Raw genomic sequence first — 16454 nt, forward strand, 5'->3', positions numbered from 1 at the left:
TTCGCTACCGCGCGAAACTGTCTCTCTTCTAAACAGCCATCTCTCTAAAGCACTCTTCTTGTTGAAGACCGACATGCCCTAAACTTGTGTTGCAAGACGTTTTCATTCTTTTTGTCACCTTTCTGCTCCTTTGAACGGTCGGTGATACAAACTTGCTTCCACTCTAAAGTTTACACTGCATATACGATCTTTCAGCCATGCTTTGTTGCTAAGTTCATGCGCGCATTTGTTTATTGTTTCATGTTTTTCTGGATTATATGCAGTTACTTCCTGCTTGTCTTTTTTTCTCTAGTTTTCCTATAAGTTAATGGCGCTGCAGTGTTTTCATGGAATAAAGTGTGGACGTTGTTCCTCTGAGGTTCAGCCAATTTAATGAGTGGCAGCAACCGCGGACAGAATAAATTATATCAACGACATACGGCCACGCTTATGCTGTTCCTTTTAAACCTGTCTCCTTCCTTCCTGCCCTCAAAGCGCAGCTTAGGTGCTCACCATGAAATGAGTAACTTCTTAACCATTCATTTTTCTCAAGTTATGCTATGAAGTGGAGCCGGAGAAAGTCACATTATTTAGTATATATGAATAATTTTGGCAAGATTTCTGCAAGGTGGAACGAAATGCAGTTTTACAAGCCATTTAAAGATGTTCAAAAATTACAATGTGCAGTATTACTGGTGGCGGTGCAGTACATCTAAACACTATCAGAACTCCCCTTCACAGCACGAAAATGTCCAGCATCTACATTTCGTTTCATTCGGTCTGCAGGTTTTAACGTCCCAAAGCGATACATGCCATGAAAGATGCCGAAGTGAAGGACTGAAAAGTTCGACCACCTGTACTGACGTCCTCTGACATCGCACATCAGTTTGGCTATGGCGTCTTCATTTTTTTATTTCGGGCTCAGTTGAGAAGAGAACCTTTTCGCCTCTTTTTTATTGTAACCAAATGAAAGGCCCCGATATTTTTGTTTTGTACAACACGCCGTTTCTCCATGTGGGAAGCGCGCGATTGTTTAATTTTGCACAAAACGATTGCTAGGCGGCATATCCGAACCCGAAACCGAATGGTGTAATTGTTTTGAAAGCAACACTCCTGCTCTTAGTCCTGGAGATGCCTGGACAATAGCGCCAAGTTTCTCTATGCAAAATTCTTTTATATACAGCTCTGAATCTCCCCAAGGCTGTGATGGATTGTGATTTTAGATCAAAAAACAACAGGTTGAACTTCTGTGAGCGATTTCCCAGATAATCTGCCTTGTCATGAATTATTTAGAGATACCAGCATTTGACACAGGTTGAGCGAATGATAATGTTTCAATTTTCGGTATTAATTTATTACCGCTTTTACTCAACAGTACCAGGTTGTTCTTCAGGATTACATGGAGGCTCAAGAGATCACTCATTGACTGAATATAAATTATTCGCCTTAAAACAGGGAAGGACTAAAGATCAAGAAGAAAAGCTTGGCGCTGTAGCTTTGGCGATTCACGGTTCAATTATCCCCCTGCAGCTATATCCTTTATTGGGACCTTTTGCATTTATTGTCCCCTTTGAAGAAAGGTATGTCAGCCTCGAACCTGATTTAGGTGCTCGCTCATTATCCACCCCTCACTGTTGCTTTTCCTGCTGCTGCCGTTTTTTATTTTCTTTTTCTGGCTGAGAAATACTTTCACCTGGCGTTCCTGGTGTTATCAGGTGGTGCCTGAAAGACAAGGACTTTGAAGTGGGTTCGCGCGCTGTCGGCGGAACGCTTCTTGCTCATAAAGACTCGCCTGTCTTTTTCGTGGTCTAGACCTGCTTTCCGAGATATACTTTCTGTTAATAGACTAGGTTACTTCACTCTGCAGAACCCACGATTGCCTCAGTCTTTCCACGGCAATGAGACCGCAGACATCGATGACTGGCTCGTCCAGTTTGAACGGGTCGCCTTATTTATTCAATGGGACTACGCCGCCAAGCTTAGAAACGTCTCCTTCAGCCTGGAAGATGGCGCTCGTACTTGGTATGAGAACCGAGAAGACGCCCTAACATTATGGCGCGAGTTCTGCGATACATCCTTGAGACCACAACCAACGTGGATCGGTGAGAAAGCGCAGAAATTGCTTTACAGTCTCGCATGCAGATGCTGAATGAGACTGTAACTATGTACATGGAGGGCATGACCCGGCTTTTCCGTCGATCTAACACGGTCATGCCCGAAGACAAAAAGGTGCGCCATCTCATGCGCGGCGTTAAAGAGCAACTGAGTTGCCTTAAGCAGACACACATATATATATATATATATATATATATATATATATATATATATATATATATAGTTACGCCGCTTAGCGGCGCACTGAGAAGCAGCAGGAGCAGCAGAAGAAGAAGCGGAGGACGCGAGGCGCGCGCAGACTGTTCCGGGTTTTCTGAGCCATGTGCGTCCATTCACCTGTATTAAAAACCATTTCATCTGTTACATTATATATATATATATATATATATATATATATATATATACAGAAAATTTAAGGTAAATTAGAGATCGTTATGACACACAAAGGGAAGCAGCCCACCGTCGGCATCGCCATGGGAAGCGTAGGACGTAGAAGACCTTACATTATTTTTTTTGCTTTTGGCTTAAACTAGTACTATAACAAAATTAGCGTTAAAGATAATTGAACACAACTTAGAAGGAAAATGATTGATGACCTAGACAGGAAAAGTAGAAAGGTAGGCTTGAAAATCAATATGCAGAAGACTAAGGTAATGTTCAACAGCCTCGGGAAGGAACAGCAGTTTACATCAGGTAGCGAAATGCTGGAAGTAGTAGGCGAATATGTCTACTTAGGACAGGTAGTAACCGCAGATCCGGACCACGAAAAGGAAATAACAAGAAGAATACGATTGGGATGGGCCGCATTTGGCAAGCACTCGCAGATTATGACTAGCAGCTTACCAGTATCGCTCAAGAGGAAAGTATACAACAGTGGCATCTTGCCTGTACTCACCTATGGGGCTGAAACGTGGAGGCTAACCAAGAGAGTTCTACTTAAGTTGAGGACTACCCAGAGGGCTATGGAACGAAAAATGGTAGGGGTAACATTAAGAGATAGAAAGCGTGCAGAGTGGGTCAGAGAAATAACTCAAGTTACCGACATTCTAGTAGAAATTAAGGAGAAGAAATAGACTTGGGCAGGACATGTAGTGCGAAGAGAGGATAACCGATGGTCGCTGAGGGTAATAAACTGGATTCCAAGGGAAGGAAAGCGTAGCAGGCAGGGGGCGGCAGAAAGTTAGGTGGGCGGATGAGATTAAGAAGTTCGCAGGGGTCAAGTGGATGCAGCTAGCACAGAACCGAGTTAAGTGGAGAATAATTGGAGAGGCCTTCGCCCTGCAGTGGGTATAATCAGGCTGGTGATGATGATGATGATGATGAGAAGGAAAACAACACGAAGATGATGGGGATCTCGCAATCTCCGAATCACGTGTCCGCTGCACTTGCTAACTTATCTACATCGACGATTGCCAATTGCAGTTATTTTCTATATCTCCATGTCGGATGGCCTACTGATACTTTTAACGTTTCGCCCTCGGCTTAGAGCGACCGCGGCTGTTGGAATGCACCCAAATCCTCTCACTCAATGTCTCAGGGCCCAATACATTGAGAAGCGGAGGGAAAGCACGCGCCAAACAGCAGCCTCACTACCCTCATCTCCTATTTTCCCGCCATGCACATTTGTATTGCCTGAGCATACTTTCTGTCTGAGAGGAGCGCCTTGGAGTCGCTGTAAATTATGAGAGTCGCTTGTCTCTGTACCCCGTTTATAAACTTTATATTTCCCTTTGCAGAGCAGAAAAAAGGCAGCTTGCAAGAAAGGAAACTCATGTTTATTTCAAAACGCAAGTGTGCCCAGTGGTGACAGGAAAGTATAGCTGCATCTGCATTTCTTACCAGGTCACTTTGAAAGAGCTAGTCTTCGCCTAGAAACATGTGGAAACTTTTTACCTGCTTCTTGGGCCGATTCATCCCATACATCCCGGCATACTTTCACCCATTGCTGGCGCCTTTTATTTTATGTTTCGGGTCACGGGACCCCGGGCTCTCAAATAAGGCAAATCAATGTCGAAGGTAACATGTTTTAATCTTTTGCCGTCCCCTGATTTCGTCGTAACCAAAAGTGCATATTGCCGCAATGTTATCGTACTGGCGCCGCCATGTGGCGAGCTCTAGAGACTGGCACGCGCTCGTCTTCTTCGCTCTTGGTGCTCGCCCGCCAGTCGGTTCCGTGCCTGATCTTGCCGGTGCTTTTACTTAGTCCTATGTAAACCTGCTGAACCAGTTTCACTGGCTTCTGTGACATTTTTGGTAGATGTGCGGGGTAGATTCCATGTACGAAGAGCCTCTGGCTGCCCCCTACGCCCATCTACACACCGTGGACACGACACCTGTGCACAAGGCGAGCCGTCGCTTGAGAGGCTTAGCACCCGAGTGTGGCCCTCTTGTTTCCCCACCGCGAACCACGATGACTACAGCGGTAATTCAGACCACCACTCAGCTTCCCGTGAGTGCCCAGCAGCTGATCTGCCATACTCCACGTATGCCCACGCCGTTTCATGGCGACAAGTTCGAAGACGTTGAGGACTGGCTGACCAGCTACGACCGAGTCGCTGTGTTTAATGCGTGGGACGAGGAGCGAAAATTGCAGAATGTTTATTTCACACTAGAAGACGCCGCCAAGATGTGGTTCGAAAACCATGAGGCTACCATTTCCACCTGGCAGGATTTCCGGCGGCAGCTGCTCGCAACATTCGGCAACGATACAAGAAAAGAGATGGCCGAACTCGCTCTACAGTCCCGAGCACAGCGGCCTAATGAAAGCGTCGCCATGTTTGTGGAAGAAATGACTCGCCTTTTCAACCGGGCGGATCCGTCCATGTCGGAGGTAAAGAAGGTGCGTTATCTTATGCAAGGCGTCAAGGAGCAGCTGTTCCTTGGCCTTGTACGTGACCCTCCACGTACTGTTGCTGATTTTACGAAAGAAGCAACAAGCATCGAGTGTGCCTTGAATCAGCGATTTGTACATTTTGATCGGTCTGCGAACATCGCTGCCGTAGACTTCCGCTTGCCAATGGCCGGCAACGACAGGGAAGCCCTTCGCGAACTTATCCGAAGCATCGTGCGCGAAGAGGTGCAAAAGCTACCCTCTCTCGAACAACACCCACGTGTTGGGGGCATCTCGGATATTGTGCGCGAAGAGCTCCGCCAAGCAGTACCATCAGTACCGTCGCCCCAGCCGCCTGCGCCTCAGATCATGACGTACAGCGACGTGTTGCGTACCCCTGCGCCTGAACCATTGGCACCCTGCAACCCTGCTCCTCCCGCTCGTCCTCCACCCCAATATCCAGTTTCGACTGGTGTGCCTGAAGCTCGACCACCCGTTCGCAAAGCACATGCGTGGCGCACGTCGAACAATCTGCCTTTGTACTTTCACTGCGGCGAAGCCGGTCACGTTCTGCGCCACTGCCCGTACCGTCGGATGGGCTTGCGCGGATTTTCCCCGGATGCCCCTCGGCCGCGCTATGGCGAACGACCTCGGGACATCGACCAATACTTCAGCGACCACGTCCCACCTGCGTCCCTCCAGCGACGCCAGTCCAGGTCACCACCACCGAGACAGTTTTCCACCAGCCGCCGTTCTCTCCTCAGGCAGTCCCCAAGTCCGCACCGGGAAAACTGAAGACGGCGACCCTCGGGGGTAGGGCCGCCGTCGATGGACACTACGAACAACATCCTCCGCTAACCGATTCGATCACACAGACCGACCTCCGACCCTTCGCTCCGACGAACAGTCCGACCACTTTTCGACGATAGCCGAAGCTTTCCTCCGACGCCCCCAATCGACGCACCGCACGACCAACGAGTCCGACGACCTCCCGACGGTCACAGAAGCTTACCTTCGACGCCGTAATTCGATGCCACGAACGACCCGTCAGCCCGACGATCCCTGACACGCCGCACTTTGTCGACGGTGAGCTACATTCCGCCTAGATACCGATCGTCGTTGATAACCACAACACGACTGCCTTTGTAGATACCGGCGCTGATTTTTGCGTTATGAGTCATGGCCTTGCTACCATTCTGCGAAAAGTCCTGACTCCTTGGCACGGAGCCCCGATAAGGACAGCCGGAGGGCATGTGGTAACGCCACTCGGGGTGTGCACCGCTCGCGTCGAGATTCACCACGTAACTTTCTCGTTTTGCTTTGTTGTGCTAGCAGAGTGCTCCAAGGACCTGATTCTCGGCTTTGATTTTCTTAGAGAAAACGACGCAATCATCGACCTCCGTGACTTCATGGTGACTTTCTCCACTCACCGCGCAATTTCCGACGAGTACAGACAGCACAGCGACGACTACACAGACAGGCCAATTTTCTGAGTGTGCGACGACCATGTCACTCTACCTCCACGCACCAGCTTGTTTGTTACAGTGCAGTGCGACAACCCCCCCGCCTTGCAAGGCCTCGCGGAAACGAACGCGAATTTATTGTTGAGCCTACAAGTCTGCGTCGCTCGGGGGATGTTTGCCTTGAGAAATAAACGAACTGAACTACTTTTAACGAACTTTAGTGCCGAATACCGCCATTTACCGCAAGGTACAGCTATCGCTTATTTTTACGAAGTCAGTGCGCCATCCGCCCATTGCGCCCTTTCGCTGGCCAACGAGAACCCTCCCGAGAGCACTGGACACACTGTTCAGATATGTGGCGCAAACAAACACAAACACAGGAAAAGATACACACCACACGCGCACACTACCAACTGTAAGAAGAACCGGAAAACACTTCCTCTTCTACACTCAGGCACGTCTCAACTTCCTCTTCTTCTCATTTTCCTCTCCTTTGTTTTCCGGTTCTTCTTACAGTTGGTAGTGTGCGCGTGTGGTGTGTATCTTTTCCTGTGTTTGTGTTTGCTTGCGCCACATATCTGAATACGATGATGCACCAACTAGCCCCTCAAGCCGTTATTTTGACATACTGTTCAAACTGACGTGAACCCAGCTTTGTCTCTTACCCAGAAACGCCGCCTTCAAGCAATTCTGGACACTTACCGTGACTGCTTTGCCGTCACTTCCAAAGTAAAACAGACGTCAGTAACCAAACATCGAATTATAATTGATCCCACCGAGCGCCCTATCCGCCAACACCCTTACCGAGTATCGCCGAAAGAACGAGAGGCTATTCGGGCGCAAGTTGATGAAATGCTCCGCGATGATGTGATCCAGCCGTCCACAAGTCCATGGGCCTCACCAGTTGTGCTGGTCGCTAAAAAGCACGGAGCACTCAGGTTCTGCGTCGACTAAAGGAGGCTTAACAAAATTACGAAAAAGGACGTGTATCCATTGCCTCAAATCGATGACTCGTTCGACCGACTTCGCCACACCCGATACTTTTCATCGCTCGATCTACGCAGTGGGTACTGGCAGATCGAAGTCGATGAACGTGATCGAGAGAAAACCGCATTCATTACTCCTGACAGACTGTACGAATTTAAAGTGCTTCCCTTCGGTTTGTGTTCTGCTCCCGCAACCTTTCAAAGAATGATGGACACTGTCCTAGCCGGCCTGAAATGGCAGACGTGCCTCGTCTACCTTGACGACGTTGTCATTTTCTCTGCGACCTACGAAGAGAACCTCAAACGATTGACGGCCGTGCTAAATGCCATCCGCGGGGCCAGACTCTCACTAAAACCAGAAAAATGCCACATTGCATTCCAACAGCTCAAGTTCCTGGGTCACGTCGTGAGTGCTGAGGGAATTAGCCCTGATCCAGAGAAGACGGCTGCCGTAGCTGCTTTCCCGACCCCCACTGATAAAAGTTCCGTGCGTCGGTTTTTGGGCCTCTGTGCATATTACAGGAGATTTGTGCACGACTTCTCCCGAATAGCGGAACCATTCACTCGTCTAACAAAGGACGACCAGCCTTTCATCTGGGCCGACGAGCAGCAAAGGGCCTTCGAGGAGCTTCGGAAGCGCCTTCAAACAACGCCCGTACTTGGCCACTTCGACGAGGAGGCCGACACAGAATTGCATACCGACGCCAGTAAAGTTGGCCTCGGTGCAGTTCTCGTTCAGTGGCAAGAAGGCGTTGAGCGGGTGATTGCTTACGCCAGCCGCATCCTGTCTCGTTCCGAAGCGAATTATTCTACGACCGAAAAGGAGTACCTTGCAGTTGTGTGGGCGGTAACAAAATTTCGGCCGTATTTGTATGGTCGGCCGTTTAGAGTGGTCAGCGACCACCACACACTCTGTTGGTTAGCGAACCTTAAAGATCCATCAGGCAGGTTAGCCCGCTGGAGTCTCCGTTTACAGGAGTTCGACGTCACTATTGTGTACAAGTCCGGCAAGAAACACAGTGACGCTGACTGCCTATCCCGAGACCCTATCCCGTGTTCTTCAAGTGAAACAGATGACTCTGTCTTTCTCGGCGCTCTCTCGACGCCAGATCTCGCTCAACAGCAGCGAGACGACACCGAACTGCGGCCCCTCATCGATTACTTCGAAAAAACCGCCTCATCGCCGCCTCGCCTTTTCACGCGTGGCCTGTCGTCGTTCTGCTTGCGTGACGGCGTCCTCTACAAGAAAAACTACGCTTCCACAGACATTCAGTATCTGCTGGTTGCCCAACGCCGCTCCGTACCGACGTTTTGCAGGCATGCCACGACGAGCTTTCTGCCGGACATCTCGGTTTTTCGCGCACCTTGGCACGAGTACGACAAAAGTACTACTGGCCCAAGCTTGCCGCTATGGTTCAGCGCTATGTTAGGACGTGCCGTGATTGCCAACGTCGGCAGATACCACCTGTCAAGCCGGCCGGCCTGCTGCAGCCTATTGTTCCTCCGCGAGTACCTTTTCATCAAGTCGGTATGGACTTGCTCGGGCCATTTCCTACGTCATCATTGGGCAACAGGTACATTATAGTCGCCACAGATTACCTAACCCGCTATTGTGAGACAAAAGCTCTTCCCAGCGGCACGTCTACTGATATTGCGAATTTTTTCATCTTTAATCTGGTCCTTCGTCACGGTGCCCCTGCGTTCGTTTTAACTGATAGAGGCACGGCATTTACTTCAGCTCTAACCCAGGAAGTGATGCGGCTCAGTGGCACTTGTCATCGCAGAACAATAGCTTACCACCCTCAGAGGAATGGCCTTACTGAGCGACTCAATAAGACCATCGCCGATATGCTTTCTATGTACGTCAACGAAGATCATAAGAACTGGGACCAGATATTACCGTATGCAACATTTGCTTATAACACCGCCGTCCAGGAAACGACCCGCTTTACACCGTTTCGTTTGGTGTACGGTCGCGAAGCTGTCACCATGCTGGATGCAATGCTACTGCCAGATGTTGCCCACCCATCGATTTCCGGTGCCGACCAATTCGTCCAGTATGCCGAGGCCGCTCGCCAGCTGGCTAGACTGAGAGTCCGGACACAGCAAGTTAAAGATGCTCGACGGTATAACCTTCGTCACAGGGAGGTAATTTACAACCCTGGCGATCAGGTTTGGGTGTGGACACCTGTTCGCCAGCGGGGTCACTCCGAGAAGCTTCTGCGCCGCTACTTCGGCCCGTACGACGTACAACGCAAACTCAGCGACGTCACCTACGAAGTGACCCCGCAAGGAACTGTTCACTCATCCCGACGGCAAGCACAATCGGAAGTCGTACATGTCGCCAGGATGAAGCCCTTCTACTCCCGCTAGGTCAAGCTACATGTGTTTTTCTTTTCTTCGCTTCCTTTAACTACTTGATGTGAACGCGCATCCTCGCCGACTATGGTTATCCTCGACCTCGCCACTCGGCATCGGGACGATGCCTTTTCCACCGGGAGGGGCAATGCCTCAATGTTTTCGTACTGGCGCCGCCATGTGGCGAGCTCGGGAGACTGGCACGCGCTCGTCTTCTTCGCTCTCGGTGCTCGCCCGCAAGTCGGTTCCGTGCCTGATCTTGCCGGTGCTTTTACTTAGTCCTAAGTAAACCTGCTGAACCACTTTCACTGGCTTCTGCGACATTTTTTTCTGTGACAATATAAACCCCGACAGTGATGACTCGCTACCAAGACGAAGGCTGTTCGTTTGAGCGAAATGTTGGCCTGTGGATTCAGGCGACCCTTGTTTCGTTACTTTTTATTGCGTAAGCAATACCACGCCAGGTTTCAGCCTGTCACGTGAACCCGGCCGGTAGCCATGTTTGAGGGGCAATGAGGAGAACCGCTCTTTGCTTGCGAAGCGAAGGCAACGAGCAGATCCCTCCTGACAATCCTGCTCTAGATAGCTTAGTGAAGCGTTGGATGCCATTCGCCGTTCAGGAAATGTCTAGTCGCCATTTTTGTAGGTAGCGCATATGCTAACGACGTTAACTGGAGAGCAAGTTGGTCACTCCTGAAGAACGAACGAAGGGTAACGCCACTCTCTTCCAGTTACCCCATTCCGTCTCTTGAACGAAGAATGCGTCATTATAAAAACACACAAAGAGCGGCACGAATCTAGAAACGTACGTTTCCGTGGAGACCAGAGGGAGGCAGTCCCTGCAGTCTACGTGGCCAGTTGCCCGGAGGATAACTAGTGCCGGAAAGCGTTCCAGGCGTAAAACTTCAACCACTGCAGTGTCACCCATCTGAACGCCACATTTGCGTGCCTTCCAATGTCTTACGTTATTCGGCCTAAATTGTTTCCTTGCTCAGTCATTTATTACATTTATAGCATATATAAAGTCATGTCACTGCCCGCGTAGGCCCATTGCATCCATGCCACATGAAGACGCGGTCCTTAGTGGTAACGTGGGCCTTAAATTTCTTGAACGCCTCGAAAAACTTAGATCAGGCGATCGCAACGTCTATATGCTTTTCGCAGAAGTTTTTAAGTTTTTCTTTTTCACTTTTCTGGTGCCAAAGCAAGCAATTTCGTCTCAAGACCTACTTTCTGCTGAGTAATTTTGAAGTATATTTTTACATGCTGAAACAACTTACACAGCGACTCTTTCGACGTCGACTTGCTGAGAAAACTAGCATAGACCCGAAGCAAAGTAGACTGCGCCTCTTTGTTCGCCATGTAACGGAGCGAACACCTCTTTCCAAAAGAGCCTACTCGTTTTTGTATAAAGTGCGCACCTTGAAGTAACCAACACTCCCTTAGCGCCTAATGGCACTCCTGAAAGGAAATTAATGAAATTTGTCACCTAAGTGCACTTGCGAGTTTCCATAACTTCAGCCTCCCGAATTGGAAACTTCGGGCAAAGAAGTTCATTTAGGTTCACAACGTAGAAAATGCACTGAAACAAGCATTTACTTCCCTTGCTAATAATATTTATTTCCAATTTTATTTCGATAATATTTTTGCCTTCAAATACTATGTTAACCGAATGGAAGTTTATTAAAAGTTTATATTAGGAAAAAACCAGCGCGAAAAAAAAGGAAAACTGAGAATAACTCACAAACACAGCGCTGTCTCGAAACAAAAATGTTTAGTGGCAAAAGGACATTTAAACCATTTAGACATGAGAATACAGGAAAGGCTCGATAAGGAAACAACAAAAGGTAGCAAAAAGATAAGCGTCCTCTCCTATAATGATGATTCAGAAAGGCAGCTTCTCGTTTAAACAATTGTACGTATGGACGACTGAAGCACTCTGCTCCAGCCCTCCAGGTATTGTGAGATGTTACAGTTTTCCTGTAGCCTACCTGGTGACTTAAAAAGTTCAAATTTTGATCTAAGAGAGCTCTACATAATGACTTCTTTTGTTTTTCTCTTCTCCTTCTTTCTGCCTCGACTTAGCGCAATGTTTAAACAGATGTGTTCCACCCGAGTCGGTTTTCGTGTTATTCTCTGTTGTTCCTATTTTTCGCACTGTGTTTCCTAATATGAACTCATTCCAAATAGGCTAACTCGGCGAGCTTAGTAACTAAAAGCTTCCTAATATCCAATAAAAGTTCCCAGGCTGCGCCAAACACGCAGGTCTTTATCTGAAGAAATACGCAGACAATAAGGCCGATTTTATCTCCATTAATGTCTGCGTAATTCTTCTCTCTTTATAAACGTCGCCATGTTGTTAAACAGCCACGACCAAGGCCATGCAAAATCTTACACACCTAATGTCACTCATTGGGGCACATTTATGTTCACTGTATTTTACAGCTTCAATGCTTATTATTTTATATTATTTCAACAATTTAGTTCATTCGCATAAATATACGTAATTTGTTTGCTTCGTCTCATTATGACCCTGCTTCCTATAAAGGAGTAAGTCTATAACATCACTATACCTGTGAAGCGATGGAATTCGATGTTTAGGACCTTAAGAAGCGCATCCTTGAGTATCCCAGCTCACGTAGAAAAGAAAACAAAATACAAGTGAAAGCGGAGGTATTTTCACACGCCTTATGAAGTCCGTGAGGTAATGCCAAGGCTAAGTTAATCTATGAACACAACAGCTGCATCATGTGACCTTGACCGGCAGTTAATTCAGGAAGCGCAGGATGCCTCATGAAGATAGCATTAACGCTTTGGGTATTTGATCTGTTCTTCGATGTAGCGCGGCAAGCTGAAGACAAGCACTGCAATGAAAGGATACACGGGAATTCCTGTGTATGTAGAACGTGTCTGCTCTCCATACAGCTCTCGTGTGTATTTCATACCCCCCCCCCCCCCCCCTTCCCCAGTTTTTCTGCCGTCCGAATTTAACTGCATCGGTTTCACTCTGCATATCCACTGTAAGGTAGAGAAGGAAATGAAGATGTCAGTGATGTCAGATCTCACTATAAATATATCATTTTTTTAAGTTTACCTTTTGTCATATATAGCTCTACGAAAAAATTGAAGTTCTGTTCCTTATTGGTTACACTTTATTTGGTATTAAAACGGTGCATTTCATTATTGAGTAATGAGCCGTGAAAGCATCCGCAAGCTTCAGCTGTAGTTATTGCCTTTATCGGTGAGAATCATTTATATCCTCGGTATTTAGCTGCAGCTTTTCACGGCACTTTCACAACTATTGAAGCATGAGCCTTATTAATGCCTTTCGAATTCCAAACCTCTGACTAGAGAATTCGCATGCGTGCTTTACTGTCGAGCGTCCAGTGTTTTCACGCATCGCGGGCCAAGCGAAAGAACGCTGCAGTAATTAGAGTTCGTTAAGAGGCGCTAATGGTCGAAAACAGCAGGCGCCAAGCTAACCAATCATGCGCTAATAAAGCTCTGAATACTGTTTTTCTCCTGTTGCCGTACTTTTTATTTTAACTTCTTTTTTTACGCTGAGCAATCCTTCAGAGGCGGCAATTGATGTTTTTTTTATGGTAACAGTTTTATATATAAGCACGAAGGACGCTTTTTCGGTGACCGTTCTAAACAGAAGTTTTATGAACTTCCGTACTGTGCGAAACAGCAGCATCTACAGGGAAGCGGTCCGTTATATTTGAAATAAAAAGCACTCATCGTCACGGTTGAGTGACTCAACTTCATATTTAGTAGTGTTTTCTTCACCTTACTTTTGGATTGTTCACGTTTTGCTTGTAAAGCAGCTGGACTGCTCTGAAATTGCAAGGCAACCGCCCGGTCTCCTTATATTGCGTTGCACATTGAAGGCTTAACCTCATTATGCGGTTTCAAACGCCGTTTCTGCAGTCGAATATTATCAGCCTAAATGAAAGGACCATTCATAGTTTCTGGAGGCAAAAAGTCGCTCAAAAATTCGCATATTATTTTAAAGCACATCACAACAAACAAGCGACCAAGGCCACTTTCGATACTTCAGAACGAGGAAAGGGTGTGATAAAAATGGCGCCCTAGGTCTTTATTGCCGCGAAGTTCTAATAGCCTGCTATTTGCATCGCCTTTAAAAACTGCATTTATGCACTGACACCAAAGCTGCGAGCCTGGCTAGAAGCCAACATTGCTGACCGTTGTTCCAGCTTCTTCAGAGAAACGCACTGTAGTCGTTTACGCTAGGCATAACAGCCTGGCTTGCGTAAAAAAAACCGTCATTCATGTTTATAGCGCAACTCTTTTTAGGATCTGTAAGCTGGGAAACTGTCTCTCATTTGTAGCATGATATGCTATGAAACAGCGTGCGCGGGAGATTTTCTATGGGTAGATGGAAATACATCAAAAACGGCGCCTTAGGTGCTGAGAAAAAATAAACGTACGAATCGTCATAGCAGTCTTCACAATAGAGAGTAATCACTGCGGTGACAACAATACAACTGCCAATTGGCATGAATGCCGCGAAGAAAAGCTGGAGACTGTTACGCCCTTTCAACACCACTTCTTGGCCCCTCCAGGACACCCTACAGTGCTAGTATTTACGTAGATATATTTATTCTAGACCTGCACAAAAGTTTCGGTGTAGTTCACAGTCTTCTTCGTAAAGAAGCGCTTTCAACTAATTTTATTCATTAAGAATTAGATATCCTTTTTTGCTTGCCCTGTTACGGCACAATAAAATGAGCTCAACGCACTCCCTGCGCTCAGAGGGGCATTTTTGTATCGTTATTCGAATAAATTTTAAATATTTCTGTCACAATTATTGTTTAGAATGTGCTTAGGCTCTCAAGCCTAAACAGTGGCATCACGACCATGTGAGAGTCTTTATTTGCTCATCTGCTTTTTGCCTTTTTTCATTCTTTCTAGCTCTCCTTCTTTCTTTACTGCGTTCCCGTTTATCATTGCTTCTTGCTTCTAACTTCTGTACTTTCGCATGAATATCTGGTTTCCTGGCATTCCTCCATATATTCTTTGTGCAAACGTCATACACAACGCTGCGTGAAAGCCTGTCAAAATAATAATAATAATAATAATAATAATAATAATAATAATAATAATAATAATAATAATAATAATAATAATAATAATAATAATAATAATAATAATAATAATAATAATAATAAATAATATCCTGATTTCTGCATGATTGGAAAATGTTGTGAAGAGGTTTGGTTTGGTTTGGTTTGTGGGGTTTAACGTCCCAAAGCAACTCAGGCTATGAGAGACGCCGCAGTGGAGGACTCCGGAAATTTCGACCACCTGGGGTTCTTTAACGTGCACTGACATCGCACAGCACACGGGCGCCTTGCTTTTCGCCTCCATCGAAAAGCTGCCGCCGAGGCCGGGATTCGATCCCGCGTCCTTGGGAACAGTAGTCAAGCGCCGTAACCACTGAGCCACCCCGGCGGGGGTTGTGAAGAGGTGTTAGTGTAATTAAGAGCGGTGATTAAATGCCTTGAGCAAGGCTTCATGTAAGCTATGTCTCTAGAGTAACAGGAGATAGCTTGAAATTAGGGGTAAATGTTTTTAGGGCGCGTGGTTCAGACCTGATTTATATTGCCATTGCAGGAAAGCATATTGTAATAATTGTAAATTATTTTATAGGAAAACAAAGGCATTGTATCTGTCACACCACCACTGACAGCCGACCAGCGCCATATAGGAAAGAAAAGGAGGGAGGCAACGAGAGAAAACGAGATACCGTTCAGGAGCGCTGCGAATGAAATCGACCAGACCATCTGGGAATCGATAACGCGCACTGACATCGCACAGCGCACGGCGTTCTTCCTCGCAAGAAACGCGTGCGCTATGATCGGGTTTCAATTCAGGTGTTCCGGTTCAGTGGGAGGGCGTGTTAAACGCTGAGCTACCGAAGAGGGTTAAACAGCCTGTATATGATGGTGTTGTTGCGACTGTAGGAAGAAGGAACCGGAAATGCACGGGCCTGCTACTGGCTCTGTAGCTGAGCCACAGCCGCTGCCTCGTGCGGACAGAAGAGAAAATGAAGAAAGAAAAGGAAGAGAGAGAGAAAGACGTGCGCGGCAACAACCGTTGTCCACCACGGAAGCGGTGGCGGGTGCAATGGGAGGAAACGCAATCCCGAATGAAGCGTTCGCAGCCAACACAAAAAAAAAAGAAACTGGAGGCGGGGCACAGATTTTATGTAAGCCCATCGATTGGCCGTCGGTTCTAGTCACGTGATATTTCGGTGAGTATATAAGGAGCCGGAGTGGCCTTATCTAACTCGTAACTGGTGAAGAAGAAGGCTGGAAGCAGGATTCCACAAGATGTCGAAGCTGTTCGTCATCTCACAATGAAATAGAAAGGAATTGCCCATTGAACGCGCAGCCGAAGCATGCCCTGGCCATAACGGGAACTTCAGCGAAGCTTAACCCTTCGCTACGACTGGTCGAATGTAGAGCTTAAGGCGTCCCGATGGCGAGACTAGTTAAAAATTTTCATACAGTGGTCCCATGCTGGCTTAGTATGTGACGTGGATGTGTGTCAGCTAGTTAACGGTAATATGGAAGTCGGATGGATTGGTGCTCTTGCAGAAAAAGATATTCAGCTTTAAGGCAGTGGCTCATGCTTATAAGAAAATCTCTCTCGCTATACAGCTAAATCGGGTACTACTAACTTCCGCTAGCTTCTCCT

Source organism: Amblyomma maculatum, chromosome 5, assembly GCF_055883805.1.
Source record: "Amblyomma maculatum isolate TAMU_Amacu chromosome 5, ASM5588380v1, whole genome shotgun sequence".
NCBI lineage: Eukaryota > Metazoa > Arthropoda > Arachnida > Ixodida > Ixodidae > Amblyomma > Amblyomma maculatum.